The sequence below is a fragment of the Dendrobates tinctorius genome, unplaced genomic scaffold (genome assembly GCF_039654945.1).
Source record: "Dendrobates tinctorius isolate UK_male_01 unplaced genomic scaffold, ASM3965494v1 ptg000028l, whole genome shotgun sequence".
NCBI lineage: Eukaryota > Metazoa > Chordata > Amphibia > Anura > Dendrobatidae > Dendrobates > Dendrobates tinctorius.
Window position 1 is genome coordinate 40,467,679 of NW_027361696.1, and position 21,512 is coordinate 40,489,190.

At 43.8% G+C, this 21,512-nt stretch overlaps 1 long non-coding RNA gene across 1 annotated transcript in view; it reads right to left on the bottom strand.

The window, feature by feature from the left end:
* The window catches only part of LOC141084896 (uncharacterized), a 233,498-nt gene that overhangs the window by 186,952 nt on the left and 25,034 nt on the right, over positions 1-21,512 (bottom strand). Inside the window, exon 2 of the long non-coding RNA XR_012231163.1 lies at positions 20,329-20,388. This is a non-coding gene — a long non-coding RNA (uncharacterized lncRNA). The remainder of the gene's footprint in view (positions 1-20,328; positions 20,389-21,512) is intronic.

The window sequence follows — 21,512 nt, forward strand, 5'->3', positions numbered from 1 at the left end:
CACTTGTGACAGCACTGCTCCCAATCCCACGTTGCTAGTGTCAGTGTAAAGTAAAAATGGTTGGTCATAGTCAGGGTAGGCCAGGACCTCATCTCCTGTGAGGGCCAATTTCAACTTGGTGAAGGACTCTTCTATCCTTTTGTTCCACTCGAACGGAAGATTTTTGTTCTTGGCCTTCTTGGATTGGCCCACTAGAAGATCTTGCAGTGGTGCCGCTATCTTGGTGAAGTCCTTGATAAATCTTCGGTAGTAGCCTATAACCCAAGAAATTGCCTCACTTCATGGATAGTGCTGGGTCTTTTCCAGTCCCGGATAACGGTGACTTTGTCAGGATCGGGTGCCACACTTTCCGCGCTCACCACATGGTACTGCACCTTGGGTTTCAAAAGGTGACATTTGGACGGTTTTATTTTCAGGCCAAAGTTTGACAGGGCTTCGAATACCTCGACTAGGTGCTTCAAATGGTCTTCGTAGGTTTTGGAGAAGACGATGATGTCATCCAGGTACAGCAGAACGGTTTCAAAGTTTTTATGTCCAAGGCAGCATTCCATTAACCGCTGAAATGTTCCTGGTGCATTGCAGAGCTCGAACGGCATGTAGTTAAACTCGCAGAGGCCCACTGGTGTTGTAAACGCTGTCTTCTCTTTGTCTGCCTCTGCCACAGGAACCTGCCAATACCCACTGGTGAGATCTAAGGTAGAGAAATAGTTAGCAGTTCTCAGTGCAGCTAGTGATTCCTCAATTCTAGGCAATGGGTACGCGTCTTTATGTGTAATGCTGTTAATCCGCCTGTAGTCTACACACATTCTCATAGTACTGTCTTTCTTCTTACCGAGGACTAATGGAGCTGCCCAGGGGCTACAAATATCTCTGATTACCCCAGCCTCCTTCATCTCTTGTAACATACTCTTGGCACATTGGTAATGTGCTGGGGGTACAGGCTGGTGTCTCTCTTTAATGGGTGGATGATCTCCGGTGGGGATATGATGTTGAACCCCTTTTGCCTGCCCAACATCTAGAGGATGCTTGCTGAAGACCCGTTCAAATTCTCGAGCCACCTGGTAAGCCCCATGCTTTTGGTGTGAAGGGGTGGAGTCAGTGCCTACGTGTAGCTGCTGACACCAATCCTCCTGCTACAAGGGTTCTAGTGTCTCGATTGCATTGTTGCTGACGGTGAACAATTTAGCAAGGGTGGCATACCAGGGTAACTGGACCTCTCTCTCCCCACAATTTAAGATGCGTATTGGTACTCTCCCCTTGCGGACATCAACTACCCCTCTGGCTGTCAGGATAGTGGGCCTACTATCAGAATACATGGGTTCTACCAAGGCTTGGTAATCTTGACCCCTGAGGCCTATTGCTGCCCGACACCAAATTAACATTTCACTTCTGGGAGGTACTGCAATGGGGAAAGGATCACTTACTCTGACACTGCCGACTTCTCCACCAGACAGCTCTACCTGTTGTCTCTGCATCAGGGCTCTGATCTCCTTTTGCAGGACCCGTTGCTGACTGGAGCTGGCAGTCTCAGCTACCTGTTGTAACAAAACAATAATTTCTCCAAGACAATTTTCAATTACATTAGTACCTAAAGTGATCATAGGATGGCATTCTCGTTTGTCAATATCAACTATTATCAAACCTTGCGATTGCAATTCTACTCGGCCAATCTTGATGGTCACCTCTTTATATCCCATCTGAGGCAAGGGCTGACCATTGCTGGCAAGAATGGTAAGGTCTTTATCTGGGCTATGAGTAATGTCCGAATCTGCCCAGTACTGCTTAAAAAGAACATATGGTATCGTTGTTACCTGGAAGCCGGTGTCCAGTAACGCGTTCATCGGAAAACCGTCAATCACAACAGGCAAGACTGGTCATCCTCCTACGTACTTGTCTCGCCAATTTGGTGGGCTTGGTCGTCTTACTCCTGAGCGTTGGCTCTTTGCCCCAGGAGTTGCTTGTTTAAATGACAGTATCTTGCTAGGTGTCCTGCTTTGTTGCAGCGGCGACAGATGGGCTGTCCGTCCGCGTCGTAACGATCACTGTCTCTCCCTCTGGTCAGTGGGATCCTCTTCTGCTGTCGCCACAGGACGTCTTCTGGACTGGAGGCCAGCTGGATCTTCTTCTTTGGAATCACTTGCAAGGACTGCACAGTTTTTGTGAGTGTAGCCACAGTTTTGGTTAGTTCCTTGACTTGGAGATGTAAGTCTGCAGCAGAATCATCATCTTGGGACAGCTTGTCAGTCTCAATAGGGGTCTTTGGAAAGGATGCTGCCTCCTGCTGGTATGTAATTGCAGGATGCTGAGAGGGCTCTGTGCTGCTAGGGTTCGGTTCATGCAGCACTCTGATGGCTCTATCCTTAAAGTGTGCAAAGTCCAATTCAGGATTTTGTAGGGCCATTATGCGCAGCTGTGTCCTTTGGTTGTTAGACTGGAGTCCCTCTATGAACTGCTCTGTTAATAATCTATCTTCATCTTGCACGCTCTCAGGATCAACCTGCTTTACAGCCTGTAGTGCCTCCTGAAGATTAAGGGCATAGTCCCGTATACTGTCCTGCACTCTCTGTTTGCACCCAAAAAAATCTCATTTTTATCTCTGTTGCAGTACGGGTATCAAAAGTGTCTTTCAGTCTGGCTAAGATTTGTTTGACAGTTCTTTTATCAGTGTCCGGCCAGGACATTACTTCCCTCTGGGCCGCACCAGTTAACTGGCCAATGAGGATACTGACTTTTTGGCTTTCTGACAGGGGGTACACTTTGAACAAACTACATAGTCTTTCTTTAAAATCGCTCAGGGTGTGCGACTCCCCTGAGTACTGAGGTAATCAAGCCACTCCTGGTATATATGGCATTGATAGCGGCATTATGGGGGCTGCAGCTGCGACCGCTGCTGAATCTTCACCCGCGTTGAGCATTTTCTTCCTGTTTTTCACTTGTTCACAATAGAGTGCAACTTCAGTTTCACTGGCACGCCCCTCTCTGCTCGCACGCACTGTGTGACGCAGTTATGGCGGTCATTTGAAAGCTCAGTAAAGTCTTTAGCACACAATTTAATAAAGTCTAAGGCGCACAGTACCCAGCTTTCCCAGGCTCCTTGTACCCAACTTTGCTAGGCTCGCTAAATCCTGTTCGTGATGCCAATTGAAGTGCCCCGCGGGGCCTGGGGGTATCGGGCCCGTCGACTTCCATGGGGGACGGTGTTACGGCGGTGGCGACCCGGTCCGTGGCCCAGAGACGTCCAATAATAAAATAGGGGAAAGTTGTGTGCTATTTATGTGGTAAAAATAAAGATAATGTTTATAGATGGTGAAATACATGAGGTCACCTGTGTTATTCAGGTTAGAGGTGACCAGCGCTGCAGTGTTGTTCCTCTGGTATGGATGTTGGGTGCAGCTATGATGTTGTAGCCCTCCACAGGTAGGGCTGCAGTCCAAGGGCAAAGATGTTAAATAAATAGTAAAAATGGCTGTAAATGTTGGGGTGCAGATAAATGAGAGATAGACACAGAGAGGTGCAGTTTCTTTACCTTTTACTGGTAATAGGTTGCAGTCCGGAGTACCACATACAGGTGATGGAATGAGTCCGGCTCGCCTGGAGGGATTCAGGGGATCCACCTTGCCAGGTGGGGATTTAGAACCTTCCTTTCTGCGCTATGTGTGTGGGTCTGTATATAACTATGCTGCGACCCTCTATTCGTGATGGTTTCACTAACCTGTACGGCTGTCAGCGTGAGCCTATTCCACGGGTATCATCCTTTTCACCATCAGCCCCGGGCTCCTTATCTGCTGACGTGCCCTCAGGTGATCAATGTGCACAGGAATTTACAATCCGCTGTACTTTCAGATACAGCTATCAGGACTTACAGCTCCTGTCAGCCTAGGACTCTGATGTCCCTTTTCTCCTTATTAGCGTTTCGCTCAGGGGTCTGCTATATGCAGTATTTTAGCTTTCCCAGGGCCTCTTATCTCTGCTCGTGTCCTTTTCCTCTTGTCAGATCAGCTGCCTGTCTTGAACTGACAGGATCTTCCAGAAAGATCCTTTTACCTCACGTCCTCACGTTTAAACCGTTGTCATTTCTCCTCACAGCTCACAGCTGCTTCGTTTCCATGACAACTCCCTCAGCTGATTTCTAGCTGACTCATCAACCCCCTCTGCTGGCCAGAATTTAAAAGGCAGCTCCCTTTTCTGACCTGCAGCAGGAAATTATGATTTTTAATCTATTACCTGGCATGGGGGTCCCTTTCTGCCTCCAAGCATGACTTCACCTCTTAGAGGGAGGCAATGTCACTGTGACAACCAGACTCTGGGGTGTCACATTAGACCCTCATGTCTTTAAATTTGAACACTCTTTGTAGGGTGTCCATCTGCTGGATTGGGTGTAGTGAAAGACCTATCGGTCCCTATTAGACTATTTCTATTGTGGTGAAATTGATGCTACTTTGGCGGTGTCTGCCAATAATTTCTGGAAACGTGAACACTCCTTGTTGGGTGGCCATCTGCTGGATTGGGTATAGTGAAAGATCTGTCGGTCCCTATTATACTATTTCTACTGTGGTGAAATTGATGACACTTTTGTGGTGTCTTCCAATAATTTTTGAAATTTGAACACTCCTGGTTGGGTCTCCTTCATGTGTGTTGCCTGTACTGTAGCAGTAGGCCTCTGAGACAGTCAGGCACCCACTTCCTTGGGCTCAACTACCTGTGATACTATCCTTAAATTTTTCTGACAATGGTAGTCTACAAAACTGAAAATTACCTGAGTGTGGCTCAGCATGAAAGCAGGTAGAGGTGTTGCATGTGGTATCAGTGCTCCCAGCAAAGGGGGCCTACACCGATCTCTCACCCACCTCATCTTACTGTGACGTTCAATTGAAAGCTGTAAATGCTGTCCCAAACCCCGATACCTCATGTTTGGCTGATTGCTGCAGTTCCATGCTACAATTTGCACTGTGGGTAAAGTGAAGCCACTGTCCTGGTGTCTGTCCCTCATTGATGTGTTTTGGCAGCATTTGGGTCCATTTTAAGGTGTTGTGCATGTGTTTATTTTTGCCTCCCATTGAGGTGAATGGCATTCAGCTATGTTTGGCAAATATTCAACTAATTAATCGGCGAACATTGATACATTCGCTCATCTCTACTCTGGATTGATTCTACAGAAAAGCTGCTATCTTGAGGAGCGAACAAGAGGCAAGAGAATAGACGCATAGCCAGGTCAGAATCAGGAGGTTGGTGTAGGGACAAAATCGTGAAGGAGAATAGTCAAAAAGCGAGCTGAAGTCAAAAGTCAGCACTGGGAGAATAACAAGGCACAAGTTACACAGAAGCAAGTCAAATTATAACTGGCAGTGGACAGCAGGATTATGGGCGCTTTGACCTTTCTATAGTAACATATGGATGCGAAACCTGGACAATAGAGAAACAAGACAGAAGAAGAATTGAAGCCTTTGACATGTGGTGCTGGAAAAGGATGATATCAATACCATGGATGGCAAGAAGAACAAATCAAGACAGACATGTAACTGGAAGCAAGGATCACAAAGCTTCTACTTGCCTATTTTGGACACATCAATCGAAGAGAGCGATCACTGGAGAAGGACATCATGGTTGGAAGTATAGAAGGAACAAGGCATAGAGGAAGACCTGCAACCCGATGATTTGATACTATAAATATAAGATTGGGGAAGACCCTGATGTAACTGTATAAAGTGTTAATTGGATACACCAAAAAAGGGGAGTATTATAAAAAGACACCAAGAAAGAAAAACTACCCCTATATACTGTAGATAATCTGCTAGGGACAATGTAAGGCATACTGTTATTTTTCAACATTTTTCCAAGGGCCGCTACCCTGATTCCCTGGCTGAGATCCCCCTTTTTAGGGTGTTTTTTCATATTTTTGTAACTATATTTTTTCTTGACATTGATTTTTTTGATAATTAATAAAGAGTATATATATATATATAGGGGTAGTTTTTCTTTCTTGAAGACCCTGATGAACCTATCTTGGCTTTGACAACATCAATTTTCCTACAGTGTGTTCATCCATCAAGTCATTATGGCCGAAGGCTGTTAAAAAATAAAATATCTTTTAGTACCACCAAAATCAAGCAGTAGAGAACAAGCACTGAATGAAGTTAACGCTATATCTCCCAGCCTGGATGGAACTACAGTATATATCCCAGAGGACACAAAACTGCATTTTCATTTCTTAAAGTTTATGGTGACCACAGCATAGGTTGGCCCATAAACCTTTCTCAAGGGTGGTCTGATAGTTTAAAGTGATAAATTGGCTCTACAACTCCTAACAAACAAGCAGATGATCCAAACACCACTCAATAACATAAGACGGCACTGGTATAAATGGCACATGACAGGTAAATGTCTCTGCGAGCAAGGAATGACTGGGTCAAGCTAAAAGTCACACATTGCTCAAAGAAGAGAAGTAAAGAAACACCATGGTCTTATTTATAAGGGTCTTTTCTCCGTGTACACCCTTGGTTGCAGACAAATTTTAACAAATGCTGTAGAAAACACACATACAAGATAAATTCATACAGATTAGAAAAGTCGTCAGAAAGAAAAAAGTCTAACTTAACCGTTATGACCCTTTCTGCTCCAGCACTACCGCTCTTGTGCTCCCAATAGGTAGTGAAAGTGATGATGACTTGGGTCCAACAGTCATCTGAAAATTATAACCCAAGTTTTGGCCTCAGTGGTCACCTTTTATACATACATACATATACAATTATAGAGGATCGTAATTGACTGCAGTGGTCAACTGACTGACTGACTGCATGTCACCACTTCTGCTACCAGTGGAGACCACACTCTCTGAACTCTTGAAAGGGGATTTAAAACAAAATCCTATTCATCCTATTCATCACAACTTCTGTCCAGTCCCTGGTAACTCAGGAGAATAGCAACAGGGACAACTCCCTGATCATCTAGATCAGTTCTCCCCATCCTCAATCCTCAAGAGCCACCAACAGAACAAGATCTGTTGGTGGTTATTGAGAATTGGGGATGGGGAGAACTGATCTAGATGTTAAGTTTCTTGACAACTAGATTACATCCTTTGATTGCTATATGATCTTCTAAAGCTCTACTTTCTGAGCCTTGGTGGCCTAGGTAGTAGGAAAACGTCTCCCTGGTTTATGATCAACTCTTGCATCAACACATAGAAGCTTATTGTTCCTGGAGACTTAGTCTTGTAATACCTTGTTATTGGTTGTCCAATGTGAAGATACAGTAATATAAATTGTTTCACTGATCAGCCTACAAAGCTCTCAATTCTAGTAGACCACGAGTGCCCCCTAAAAATAGCAGTTGTCCGACAATTTTCCAAGAATATACCAAGTTTCGGTCTCACCTTTGTGACACCACATGAACAAAAACAGGACCCCCATCATGGTGCCAGATTTTTCCAACTAAAACAGTAAGGTCTGTTGCTTGCTTCTGCGTAACAGATCCCCAATCTTCTGTTTTCTGGCAATGCACAAGATACAAAGTCCGATACAGATTTTCCAATGCCACACTCTAATAGCAAAATACTAAACAATCAAGCCTGGACCACTGGGCCCCATCTTATCTGCATTACTACCCAGCTGTAAAGTTGAAGATTCCATAATTATTAGGGTCATTTCCAGCTTATCAAATTATCACTAGAGATGGGCATACCTGAACGGTAAAGTTAGGGGTCCATACTGGACAACTAGAATCTGTACACGGATCCCAAACATGGACTTCTCCCAGAAGTGAATGTTACTGAATGGGTTTGGCAGCCCAAACAAAGCTTGTTGAAAGGCTACATCACAGCCAATCAACTAGCTTTCGTGTATGGGCATATCCAGCTCAATCACAGCCATTTTAAGTATTGGCATGGCTGTGATTAGCCTGAGACTCACTATGTCAAAAATAAAAAAAGACGTGAGGTCTTGTTTATTATTTACTAGCTGAAGAGCCCGGCGCTGCCCGGGCATAGTAACTAACTACAGTTAGTTATAACAAATAATAATGATTATAGCTATATATTTATATAAAGCTGAGTGTATAGCCCTGCACACTCCGCATAGCCACATTCACTATAATATCCCACATCATCCCGTCAGCCAGAGCCACCGGACTACTAATATCCCACATCATCCCGTCAAAGCCCACGGACTACTACCCCTAATATCCCACATCAGCCAGCGCCACCGGACAACTACCACTAATATCCCACATCATTCCGTCACAGCCGCCGGACTACTACCCCTAATATCCCACATCATCCTGTCAGCCAGAGCCACCGGACTACTACCCCTAATATCCCACATCATCCCATCAGCCAGAGCCACCGGACTACTACCCCTAATATCCCACATCATCCCATCAGCCAGAGCCACTGGACTACTACCCCTAATATCCCACATCATTCCACCAGCCTGGGGTCAGAACCAGAGCGCTGAGTGGAAGGTCCTAACTTCCATACCAGGGATCCCTTTAAGAGAGGCCTGGGGTGAGAATCAGAGTGCTGAGGGATTTACTCTAACTTACATACCGGAGATCCCTTTAAGAGAGGCCTGGGGTCAGTACCAAAGTGCAGAGTGGATTTGCCCTGACTTCTATACCGGGGATCCCTTTAAGAGAGCCTGGAATCAGAACCAGAGCGCCTAGTGGATTTGCCCTGACTTGCACACAGGAGATCCCTTTAAGAGAGCCTGGGATCAGTATCAGAGCATTTGAAGGCAATTGCTCTGACTTCCATACCGTGGATCCCTTTAAGAGAGGTCTGGGGTCAGAACCAAAGCGCTGGATGGATTTGCCCTGACTTCCATACTCGAGATCCCTTTAAGAAAGGCCTGGGGTCAGTACCAAAGCGCAGAGTGGATTTGCCCTAACTTCCATACCAATGATCCCTTTAAGAGACCCTGGGGTCAGAACCACAGAGCTGAGTGGAACGGTTTTAACTTCCATACCGGGGATCCCTTTAAGAGAGGCCTAGTGTCAAAACCAATGTGGGGCAGACAATGGCTGGGAGCTTTTGTTCCCAAGGATGCCAGATTTCTTCCACCCAGTCAGTGTCTGCTGAGGTGTTGTCATGTCGGAACACTTGCTCATGGCAACCAATCACAGCTCAGCTTCTTTTAACCAGCTCTGGTGAAATGAGTGATGCTTAGTGATTGGTTGCAAGAAAAACTGTTGCTCATAGCAACCAATCACAGCTCAGCTTCTTTTGAACAGCTCTGGTGAAATGAAAGATTCTTCATGATTGGTTGGTGATACACACATACATACATTCAGTTTTATATATATAGATAACCACCACTGGCAAAACTGACAGCTGAGGGCTGCAGCCCCCAGCTGTCAGAATTAACTTGGCTGGTTATCAAAAATGTAGAGGTCCCCATGCCATTTTTTAAAATTATTTAAATAGATAATTTTAAAAATGGCATGCAGTCCCCCATTTTTAATTACCAGTCAAGCTAAAGCAGACAGCTGGGGTATGGTATTCTCAGACTGGAAAAGGACCATGGATATTATTAGCCCTCCTCAGCAGCCCATAGCCTCTTTGGAAAAGGCACATCCATTAGATGTGCAATTCTGGCACTTTTCCTGGTTCTTCCCACTTGCCCTAGTGCGATGGCAAGTATGGTAATATTTTTGGGGTTGATGTCAGCTTTATAATGTCAGCTGACATTAATCCCAGGGGTTAGTAATGGAGAGGCGTTTATAAGACATCCCCATTCCCCACTACTAGCCTCTTAATCAAAAGAAAGAAAGACTCAGAAAAAAGTCCTTTAAAGGGAACCTGTCACCTCATTTTTCGCATATAAGATGCGGCCACCGCCATTAGGGGCTGTAGATAACAGTATTCTGTAATTCTGTAGATAAGCCCCCTATGTAACCTGAAAGATAAGAAAAACAAGTTAAATTATACTCACCCGGGGGAGGTCCGGTCCGATGGGTGCCGCGGGTTCGGGTCCGGCGCCTCCCATCTTCATGCGATGATGTCCTCCTTCTTGCTTCTGTCGCGGCTTCTGCGCAGGCAAAATTCTCTGTCCCCTTGAGGGCAGAGCAAAGTACTGCAGTGCGCAGGTGCCAGGAAAGGTCAGAGAGGCCCGGCGCATGCGCACTGCAGTATTTTACAATGCCCTCAACAGGGCAAATCAGTATGCCTGCGCAGGAGCTGCGACAGAAGCAAGGAAGATGACGACATCGCATGAAGATGGGAGGCGCCGGACCCGGACCTGCGACGCCCATTGGACCGGATCGCCCCTTGATTGAGTATAATCTAACTTGTTTTTCTTCTCTTTCAGGTTATATCAGGGGCTTATCTTCAGTATTACAGAATGCTGTAGATAAGCTAGCAAAATGAGGGGAGGCATGACGCATTCTTAATTATTTAAATAATTTTAAAAAAGCTGCATGAGGACCTCTCTTAGATAACCAGCCAAGATAAAGCTGACAGCTGGATGCTACAGCCCACAGATGTCAGCTTTACATGCACTGGTTATCAAGAAAAGAGGGGACCCTACTCCATTTTTTTTCTTGCTTATCTTTTATTCAATAAATACATGTACAGTTACAGTAAACTACACACGCACTGCAGTAATTATCTCACTGACATTTTAGTACTATGGACAGGCGCCGGGTGGTGAATATTCTCATCAGCTTCACCTGCTCTCGCTGCTATCAACGAGACCAGGCATAGGCTGATGAGAAAAGTACTCTCATCAGCTGATGCCTGATCAGTGGTAACCTTTTCACCGCCAATCAGAGTTGCTGGCTCACACTGTCATCAGCGCTCTGTGTGTCACAGATGAAAGAATGGGAAACGCCGGATGTTTGAGCCCCTCATTAATCTGAATGGGGTCTGGGTTCGGGTACCAATCTGGTACCCAAACCAAACTTTTTTTAAGTTTGGAGAAACCCAATGACCTGAACATCCATGGGTGATTGCCTATCACTAATTATCGCTTTTTCATGGGAGAGTGTTGTGAGCTCGTCTGTACATTCACCTTTTGTGACCGAGGATCTCCTTCTTCTGGTGAAGGAAGGTAGTAAGGCTGATTTGGATGAAAGAAACCAAACACCTGATCAGGTGGATTGTGACTGGGTAACAGGAACTTCAGATTGGATATAAGGCAGCCGACGCCCTTCTGAGTGGCTGGTGATTTCTCTGCTGGAATCTCTCTGATTTTCTGGGCTGAGCTTGTGTTTTGTTTTTTCCTCCTCGGTGACTCAATCATAACAGGAGAGGTAACAACTTGCTGATCACTGGGGATAACATTGTTGTGACCCCCACTGATCTCCAGAAAGGAGCCCTTGAGTTCCAAATTTTCCTTGAATGATGGCTGCATATGCATGCCGCTGCTCAGTTCGAGATCTGCCACCCATTGCTGCTTCTGCATTTCTATGTGATATTCCCCTAAAGTTTTATCGTTTGCTTTTTAATGAAGATTTTTATCTGTTTTGAGCAGTGCGGCTCCATCCTGATTAGATTTACCTTCAGCTGTAACCTGCTAAATATCCTCCAAACCGTATATACCTGTTCATTGCCTAATGCTTGCCAACAGGACTTGGCTACGTGACATTGCTTAACAGATGCTAACACAGATCTGTATGTTTCATTGACATTTAGTTAACACCGCTCCACTGATATGTAATTCTGCATGCGGCAAATATACAAACAAGGGTCCAATATCCAGTGCCAGGAATCCCAGATCTATTTGCATATGGCTGTCCAGCCAAAATATCTCATCATGCTCATCTCGGGTTGTAAAAGACAACACAACTAGGGCTTGGAGAGATGGAATCTGATATCACATAGAGATAATTACAAGGATAAACATTGGTGGCGTGTCTCGGAGATCCACCATTGTCAGTTCGATGGGAGCCTCTATGATCACTACCAATCAGTAGTAAAGAGCTGGACCATTGTTGCATTTCCATGGTCAATGTCAATGCTTGACTCAACTTTGTGGCTTTTTATGAAGCTTTTCCTAGTCATATACGTACATTGTCAGGACATTGTGATGTTTAGGCACGCTTGTCCTTAAAGAGGTTATCTATCTATAGACTTTATTGGTACCATAATATATATATATATATATATATATATATATATATATATACAGTACAGACCAGAAGTTTGGACACACCTTCTCATTCAAAGAGTTTTCCTTATTTTCATGACTATGAAAATTGTAGATTCACTCTGAAGGAATCAAAACTATGAATGAGCACATGTGGAATTATATAATTAACAAAAAAGTGTGAAACAACTGAAAATATGTCTTATATTCTAGGTTCTTCAAAGTAGCCACCTTTTGCTTTGATTACTGCTTTGCACACTCTTGGCATTTTCTTGATGAGCTTCAAGAAGTAGTCACCGGAAATGGTTTTCACTTCACAGGTGTGCCCTGTAAGGTTTAATAATTGGGATTTCTTGCCTTATAAATGGGGTTGGGACCATCAGTTGTGTTGTGCAGAAGTCTGGTGGATACACAGCTGATAGTCCTACTGAATAGACTTTTAGAATTTGTATTATGGCAAGAAAAAAGCAGCTAAGTAAAGAAAAACGAGTGGCCATCATTAGTTTAAGAAATAAAGGTCAGTCAGTCCGAAAAATTGGGAAAACTTTGAAAGTGTCCCCAAGTGCAGTGGCAAAAACTATCAAGCGCTACAAAGAAACTGGCTCACATGAGGACTGCCCCAGGAAAGGAAGACCAAGAGTCACCTCTGCTGCGGAGGATAAGTTCATCCAAGTCACCAGCCTCAGAAACGCAGGTTAACAGCAGCTCAGATTAGAGACCAGGTCAATGCCACACAGAGTTCTAGCAGCAGACACATCTCTTCAACAACTGCTAAGAGGAGACTTTGTGCAGCAGGCCTTCATGGTAAAATAGCTGCTAGGAAACCACTGCTAAGGACAGGCAACAAGCAGAAGAGACTTTTTTGGGCTAAAGAACACAAGGAATGGACATTAGAGAAGTGGAAATCTGTGCTTTGGTCTGATGAGTCCAAATTTGAGATCTTTGGTTCCAACCACCGTGTCTTTGTGCGACACAGAAAAGGTGAACGGATGGACTCTGCATGCCTGTTTCCCACCGTGAAGCATGGAGGAGGAGGTGTGATGGTGTGGGGGTGCTTTGCTGGTGACACTGTTGGGGATTTATTCAAAATTGAAGGCATACTGAACCAGCATGGCTACCACAGCATCTTGCAGCGACATGCTATTTCATCCGGTTTGCGTTTAGTTGGACCATCATTTAGTTTTCATCAGGACAATGACCCCAAACACACCTCAAGGCTGTGTAAGGGCTATTTGACCAAGAAGGAGAGTGATGGGGTGCTACGCCAGATGACCTGGCCTCCACAGTCACCAGACCTGAATCCGATCCGCCAAATTTTTCTCTCTCTCCCTCTCTCTCTCCTTTCCCGGGCTACGGTTCCTTTAAAATTCTTCCTTCATCGGATCCGTTAAAAAAACGGTCCAGTGGCATCCGTTGTCATCAGTACAGCAACGGATCCGCTTGCGGATTTAAACTGATGCTAAAAACTGATGTGTGAGGCCTGTTTCACACATCCGTCAGTGACCATCAGTCAAAATCCGCCGTTTTGCAAAGAAAACAGATCCGCCATTTTGCTTGGCAGATCCGTTTTTTTCCCCATCGAGTTGCATTACCGGCGGATCTTGACGGATCCGTTGGATCCGTTTTTTTGCGGATCTGGAAAATTTTTGGCGTCCGCCGACATGCCCGGATGGACCATGCAATGTTTTTTTGTGCTGCAGGATCCGCATTTTATAGTGCACATGCCTGGGGGAAAGAAGTCAGCCGGAAATTTAACCATGAAATCATTTCTGGAGGCCAGAAAAATTTTCTCTCTTTTTTTCTCTCTCTCTCTCTCTCTCTCTCCTTTCCCGGGCTACGGTTCCTTTAAAATTCTTCCTTCATCGGATCCGTTAAAAAAACGGTCCGGTGGCATCCGTTGTCATCAGTACAGCAACGGATCCGCTTGTGGATTTAAACGGATGCTAAAAACTGATGTGTGAAACAGGCCTGAAACAGGCCTTACTGGGCTGCTTGGTGCAGTTTTGATAGAATCCCTGTTTTCTCTGCTGTAGATATAGAAGTGCTGGGAATGTGAATAACTGTGAATAACTCCGCCCACACCCATGATTGGCAGCTTACTGTGTACAATGTATATTGTCAACAAGCTACCATTGAATTTTGTGGGCGGGATTACACAGATTAGCTGGACTGCCTGGCATGTGACACCTAGTCCTGCCATGACAGTCACTGATTACATTTAAACTACAGTAAACTGCTGAGCAAGTGACAAATCCCTGGAATTAAGCTCTCTGCCCTTACATTATCGTTCTCTCAGACAGCAAAAACTCTGCTAACAGTTATCCCAAAATATTCAATTACATTAACTGTGAAAGCTGCCTATCTTGGCTAAGATGATAGAATACAACATCCTTAATACAGCACTTACCAGTAATAATACATCAACAACATTCAATTTTTACCATAGACTGTATTAGATGTCTGAAGTAGTCCGTTGAGATACCCTTTATATTTCTTTGTGTCAGCTGTTTATCTTGGTTCAAGCCATACAAAGCTCAGGTGTCAATCTTCCCCTTACTGTTGACAATGAGTTTATAACATTTTATTTTGTTGTACGAAAGTAGATATTGTAGAATTGAAGTAGTCTATTTCGCTGCCCCATATAGTTCATTGTGAAAGCTGCTTATCTCGGTTCAATAATTATTACAATATATTTCAATATGAATATTTTGCTTATTATTTTTAGTGGTCTGATGGCATTCAGTTTTACTGCAAACTGTGAATGAAAATGCCTCTGTAGGCCCAAGGTTACCCTTTGCGCTGCCCTGCCTCTACAGATCACTGGGTAAGCTGTTCATTTTGACTAATGCCCGCTTCACACATCCCTTTTTTATGTCCGTATGTGGTCCGTTTTTTAAAGATCGGAAATAGAGACATACACACACCCATTGTATTCTATGGTGATGTGCAAAAGTTTGGTTTTTCACTCGGACACACAGACATGACCCTTTTATTGACATACCGTGGACAGAATGAGTGCTTTACACATGCAAACTGATGACACATGGATGACATCCATGTGTTATCAGTGTGACAAGTAGTGGCTAGCGATAAGTGAGCATGCTCGCCACTATTCGGTGCTCGCGATGCTTGGAGCTCGTCGAGTATTAAAGCCGTTGCTCGGCGGAAGCTCGGGTCCCTGCCCTGCATGTTTGGCGCTCTTTAGAGAGCCAATGAACATACAGGGATTGTCTGCCACGCACTGTAATGCCGCAACCATGTTGGTTGTGGCATTACAGTGATTGACTGGCAGCACAGCGTCATCAGGTCTATATCAGACCTGGCGCCGCCCTGCTCATCACATGCTGTGTCTGTGTGTGCTGCTGTGTGCAGATGTCTACGTGTGTGTGCGGCTGTGTGCGAGTGTCTGTGTAAGTTTTCGGCTGTGTGCGGGTGTCTGTGTGTGTCTGCAGGTGTGTGCGGGTGTCTATGTGTGCAGTAACGCTACCGCTGGTGCTGTGGGTCACCGCGCTGCGGGATCATGCTGTCAGATGTCAGCGTGATTCTGTAGCTGACTGTGACCTACAGAGGTGAAGGAGGCTTGGCCCAATGAGACCACTGCTCCCATCCGGCTGTGTATGGTGTCACTGATAACAGTGGCAGCAGGTGCTGCTGATGGGAGAGTTGTAATATCTGCCGGTGCCTGTGCTCACTGTTAAAAAAAAAAAAAAAGTAAAATTACATACATATTCATTATTCACATAATACATACATATTGATATATAATATATACACATTCACATGGAAATAAAAACAGATTATACTCACCGCACACCAAATCCCTGACGCCATCGTCTCCTAGAAATAGCGTAAAATAATAAACTAATATATACTCCCTGTCCGCTGTAGTCCAAGGTAATCCAGATTGTCCCACGATGATCTCACGTGTAGAACAAATTGGGGATGTGACCGCTCTACCCGACCAGCAATACACTGCAGGGGTGATTATCTGCTGTCAGTGTATCAGCTGATCGGCTCCGTGCTGTCACTTACGTCACCGCTGCGTGGGAAAGTTCTCACACAGCGGTACTGCTATAAAGTGAGAGCACTGGAGTGATGAACTCCAGTGAACTCTCACGGCGGCTCAGTGATACACTGCGGGAGATATTACCTCCTGTCAGTGTATCATCTAAGCCGTGTAAAGCGGTCACATTGATGTGACTGTTCTAGACGTGAGATTGTCATGGGACACTCGGTAAATGGACTACGGCAGACAGGGAGTACTATTGTTGATTTATTATTTTATTTTTATTGCAGGAGAGGAGGGAGTCAGGGATTAGGAGATGCTACAGGGCAAGTGGGAAGAGCAAGGCTAAGTGCCAGAATTGGCACATCTATAAGCTGTGCCATTTCTGGGTGGCTGAGAGCCGATGTTTTTAGCCTGGGGGGTGCAATATCCTTGGCCCTTCCCAAGCTATAAATATCAACCAGCAGCTGCCTGTCAATTTTCCTTCCCAGAATATTAACATCAGCCCTCAGCCATTGGCTTTCCCTCTGCTGGTTATGAAAATTATGCGTGAGACCACACAGTTTTTTTTTTAGTTTTTTTTTTAAATAAACATATTGCGTTTCATGCACTATAAGGTGGTATGTGAGCACTATATGGCAGTATATGAGCACTATATGGCATTATGTAAGCACAATAAGATGGTATATGAGCACTATGTGAGCACTATATGGCAGTATATGAGCACTATATGGCAGTATGTGAGCACTATATGGCAGTATGTGATCATTATAAGATGTTATATGTGCACTATGTGGCAGTATATGAGCACTGTATGGCTTTATGTATTCACTATATGGCAGTATGTGAGCACTATATGCTGATATGGTGGCATAGCAAATGTTAAATGAAATATATATATATATATATGTATATATCGTTATTTGTTTTCTGTGTGTAAACATTATATTTGAACATGGTATGTAATGATATTATGGTTTTCAATAGAGAATATATCAAGGTTGGACAAGGAAATGACATCACAATTCTTTTTTTTGTTCGTATGTTAAATAATATATCTTTATTTAGCTTACAAATCCGCAGACAAATACAAGGAAGAAAACCACATGAAAATCCGCAACAATTCCACTTCGATTTTCAACTGAGTTTTCTGCCAAGAGAGGCAGAATCCGCACAGAATTTTACAAAGGCAAATCCACAACTGCGCACATACCCTTAAGGGTATGTTCACACTGGGTGTTTTTGCTGCGTTTTTTCTGCACCAAAACCTGATTTCTTGGCAGGAAAGAAGCTGCGGCCAAAATGCAGGTTTAAGTGCGTTATTAGTGCTTCTTTGGGGCTAAATTGTGTCCCTTTGTGTCCCTATAAAATCAAACCAGCAAAGGCTAGGCAGACAGCTGCTGGCTGATATTAATAGCCTGGGAAGAGGCCATGGATATTGGCTTCCCAAGCTAAAAATATCAGCTCCCAGCCGCCCTAGAAATGGTGCATCTTGTAGATGCACCAATTCTGGCACTTAGCCTTGCTCTTCCCACTTGCCCTGTAGCAGTGGCAAGTGGGGTAATATTTGTAGGGTTGATGTCACCTTTTTATTGTCAGGTGACATCAAGTCCACGGCTTAGTAATGGAGAAGCGTCTATAAGACACCTATCCATTACTAATCCTATAGTTGTGTGGTAAATAAAGACAATAAAGTCCTTTATTAATCTTAATTAACCATACTTACTGCATCACCTAATCCTCGACTCCTTCATCTCCTGCAAGAAAAGTAAAATAATAAACCAACATATAATACTATCCTGTCCACTGTAGCCCATTTTCCAAGTGTCTCATGATGATCTCACGTGTACAAAAGTCACATCAGGAGATGTGACCACTCTAAATGGCTCCGGTGATACACTGACAGGAGTAATATCCCCCACAGTGTATCACTGACGGCTGTGAGAGTACACCGGAGTTCACCACTCCGGTATTCTCACTTCACGGCAGTGCCACTGTGTGAGAACTTTCCCACGCAGCGGTGTGACAGCACAAAGTCGATCAGCTGATACACTGCAGGGGAGATTATCTCCTGTCACTGTATCGCTGGTCGGGTAGGGCAGTCACATCCTCCAATGTGACTGTTCTACATGTGAGATCGCTGTGGGACAATCTGGATTACCTTGGACTACAGCAGACAGGGAGTATATATTGGTTTATTATTTTATGTTATTTCTAGGAGACGAGGGCCTCGGGGGATTTGGTATGCGGTGAGTATAATGTGTTTTTATTTCTATGTGAATAGGTATATATCATGTATCAATATGTATGTATTATGTGAATAATGAATATGTATGTAATTTTTACTTTTTTTTAACAGTGAGCACAGGCGCCAGCAGATGATACTACTCTCCCATCAGCGGCACCTGTTGTCACTGTTATCAGTGACACCAGAGATATCCCGATGGGAGCAGTAGCCTCATCGAGCCAAGCCTGCTTCACCGCTGCGCATCACAGTCAGCTGCAGAATCACGCTGACATCTGACAGAATGATCCCGCAGCGCTATGATCGACAGTACCTGCGGTAGCGTAACCACACACATACACAGACACCCGCACACCCCTGCAGGCACACACACGCAGACAGCCGCACACAGACACCCGCACACACACAGACAACAGCACATACACAGACAGGCGCGCACACACCGACAGCCGCAGACAGACACACAGATTCTACGCTAAATTTCAAATGCAACATTGTTCACAGCAGTGACCTGGGAGTCAGAAATGCTTCCAGGGTTCTTTCACATGCTGTTCCCATGTCATTTGAGCACTTTTCCCATAGATTTCTGCAAAAGACCTATGGGGGGGTGTCACGGCAAAAAAGCTCGGGCTTCCCTTAGACTTAAATTTGGCTCGTTGCTCAAGTCGAGCACCTGAGCATTCCAATTTTCTCGATCCGAGCAACGAGCACCCGAGAATTTTAGAGCTCACTCATCACTAGTAGTGGCACATGAGAAAAAACAGTACACTTTGCTCAGTTCCAGTTGCTGGGTGCCGAATCCAACTTTTATCATCCTCACCTGGTCTCCCTGTGATCAGCGAAACCAGGCAAGTCTGATGATAGTTGTAGCCATCAACTGCAGCCGCTGTCTGTGTATTGTTCATATTAAATAAATAATAATAACAATAAATGTGTGGGGTCCCCTGTAATTTTCCAAACCATCTGAGGGAAAGACAACAGTGGGGGGCTGATGTTAATATTCTGGGAAGGGGCTAAGAGCCCTAAAGGTTTCATAATCTTAATGTCAGCTCACAGCTCTTTTCTTAGCCTTTACTGGTTATTGTAGAGAAGACCTCCCATAAAATGAAGTGGGGTCCCCTCTATATTTACTAGCCAGCAATGGCTATGCAGACAGCTGCGGGTTGATATTAATAACCATTGATATTTGCCCCCTCCCAGACTAAGAATAACAGTCCTCAGCCACCCCAGGAATGGTGCAGCCATTAGATGCGCCAATTCTGGCACACCCTACTCTCTTCCCGCTTGCCCTATTGAGGTGGGTCAGCTGGTTCATAGCTACTGACAACAAACCCAGGGGTTAGTAATGAAGGTCTGTTTTGGGGAGGTTTCCTCTACAATAACCAGTAAAGGCTAAGCAAACAGCTGTGAGCTGATATTAATAGCCTGGGAACATTTGTGGCTATTGCATACACTTCCATGTGAGTCACACTGACAGCACACGGACAATGACAGCACACAGACACACGCACGTGGACAGCAAAGAGACACATGAATGTCACATACACACACATAGAAGGCAGGCGGACCATGGATTTCACCAGTACTGGATTTCCAGTACAGAAATCACCAGGACGTGTGAAGGAGGCCTAAAGCAGAATAACACTATGTTATCAACCTTTCGAACACTACGTACTTATAAAAATAAGACAGAATTGCATTTTTCTGTAAACTATGACATAAGATGCCTCTGTATATGTACAGTCTGTGGTGCTGCCCTCTATAGATCACTGTGAAAACCTAATAAGTTATATATTATTTTATGAAAAGGCAGAAAAAAAGACCATTGAATGAACAACATACAAAATGTTTTCACAAAGAATGATTTTAGATATGATAATATCTGATCTTATTGTCACCTTAAATATGGTCTGGATGAATAGTCAGCATCTCTTCATATCCTAACATCAGACAGAGAGAACCATAAAAAGATATTTGTTCCCTGAATATCCCACGTTTACCTTAGAGATGTCACTTCGAGGATTCACAGAAACATCAGCAGCTTCTTTATATCCAACATCCTACAAAGAAGAGAGTAAATAAGGAAACATTAAGATGGAAGTGGCCGGGTGGTTAACCCAACTCCTCCATTATGTATGAAGTGCCCCTGGCGTAGCACACTGGGACCTGTGACCTGGGTGACCTCAGCAATTGGGCCAGAGGTGTTAATGGTGAGCAGACTTTCAAGTACAGGGTCAAGATTTTGTTTTTAATTTAATACTGCTGTGTTTGTGCAAGAATATAACTACTATAATACTGCCACTATGTACAAGAATATAACTATTATAATACTGCCCCTATGTACAAGAATATAACTACTATAATACTGTCCCCTATATACAAGAATATAACTACTATAATACTGCCCCATGTACAAAAATATAACTACTATAATACTACCCCTATGTACAAGAATATAACTACTATAATACTGCCCTTATGTACAAGGATATAACTACTATTATACTGCCCTATATACAAGAATATAACTACTATAATACTGCCCCTATGTACAAGAATATAACTACTATAATACTGTCCCCTATGTACAAGAATATAACTATTATAATACTGCCCCTATGTACAAGAATATAACTACTATAATACTGTCCCCTATATACAAGAATATAACTACTATAATACTGCCCCATGTACAAAAATATAACTACTATAATACTACCCCTATGTACAAGAATATAACTACTATAATACTGCCCTTATGTACAAGGATATAACTACTATTATACTGCCCCTATATACAAGAATATAACTACTATAATACTGCCCCTATGTACAAGAATATAACTACTATTATACTGCCCCTATTTACAAGAATATAATTACTATAATATTGCCCCTAATGTACAAGAATATAACTACTATAATACTGCGCCCTATGTACAAGAATATAACTACTATAATACTGCTCCTATGTACAAAAATATAACTACTATAATACTGCACCTATATACTAGAATATATCTACTATAATACTGCTCCTATGTACATGAATATAACTACTATAATGCTGCTCCCTATGTACAAGAATATAACTACTATAATACTGCCCAATAGTACAAGAATATAACTGCTCTAATACTGCCCCTATGTGCAAGAATATAACTACTATAATACTGTCCACTAT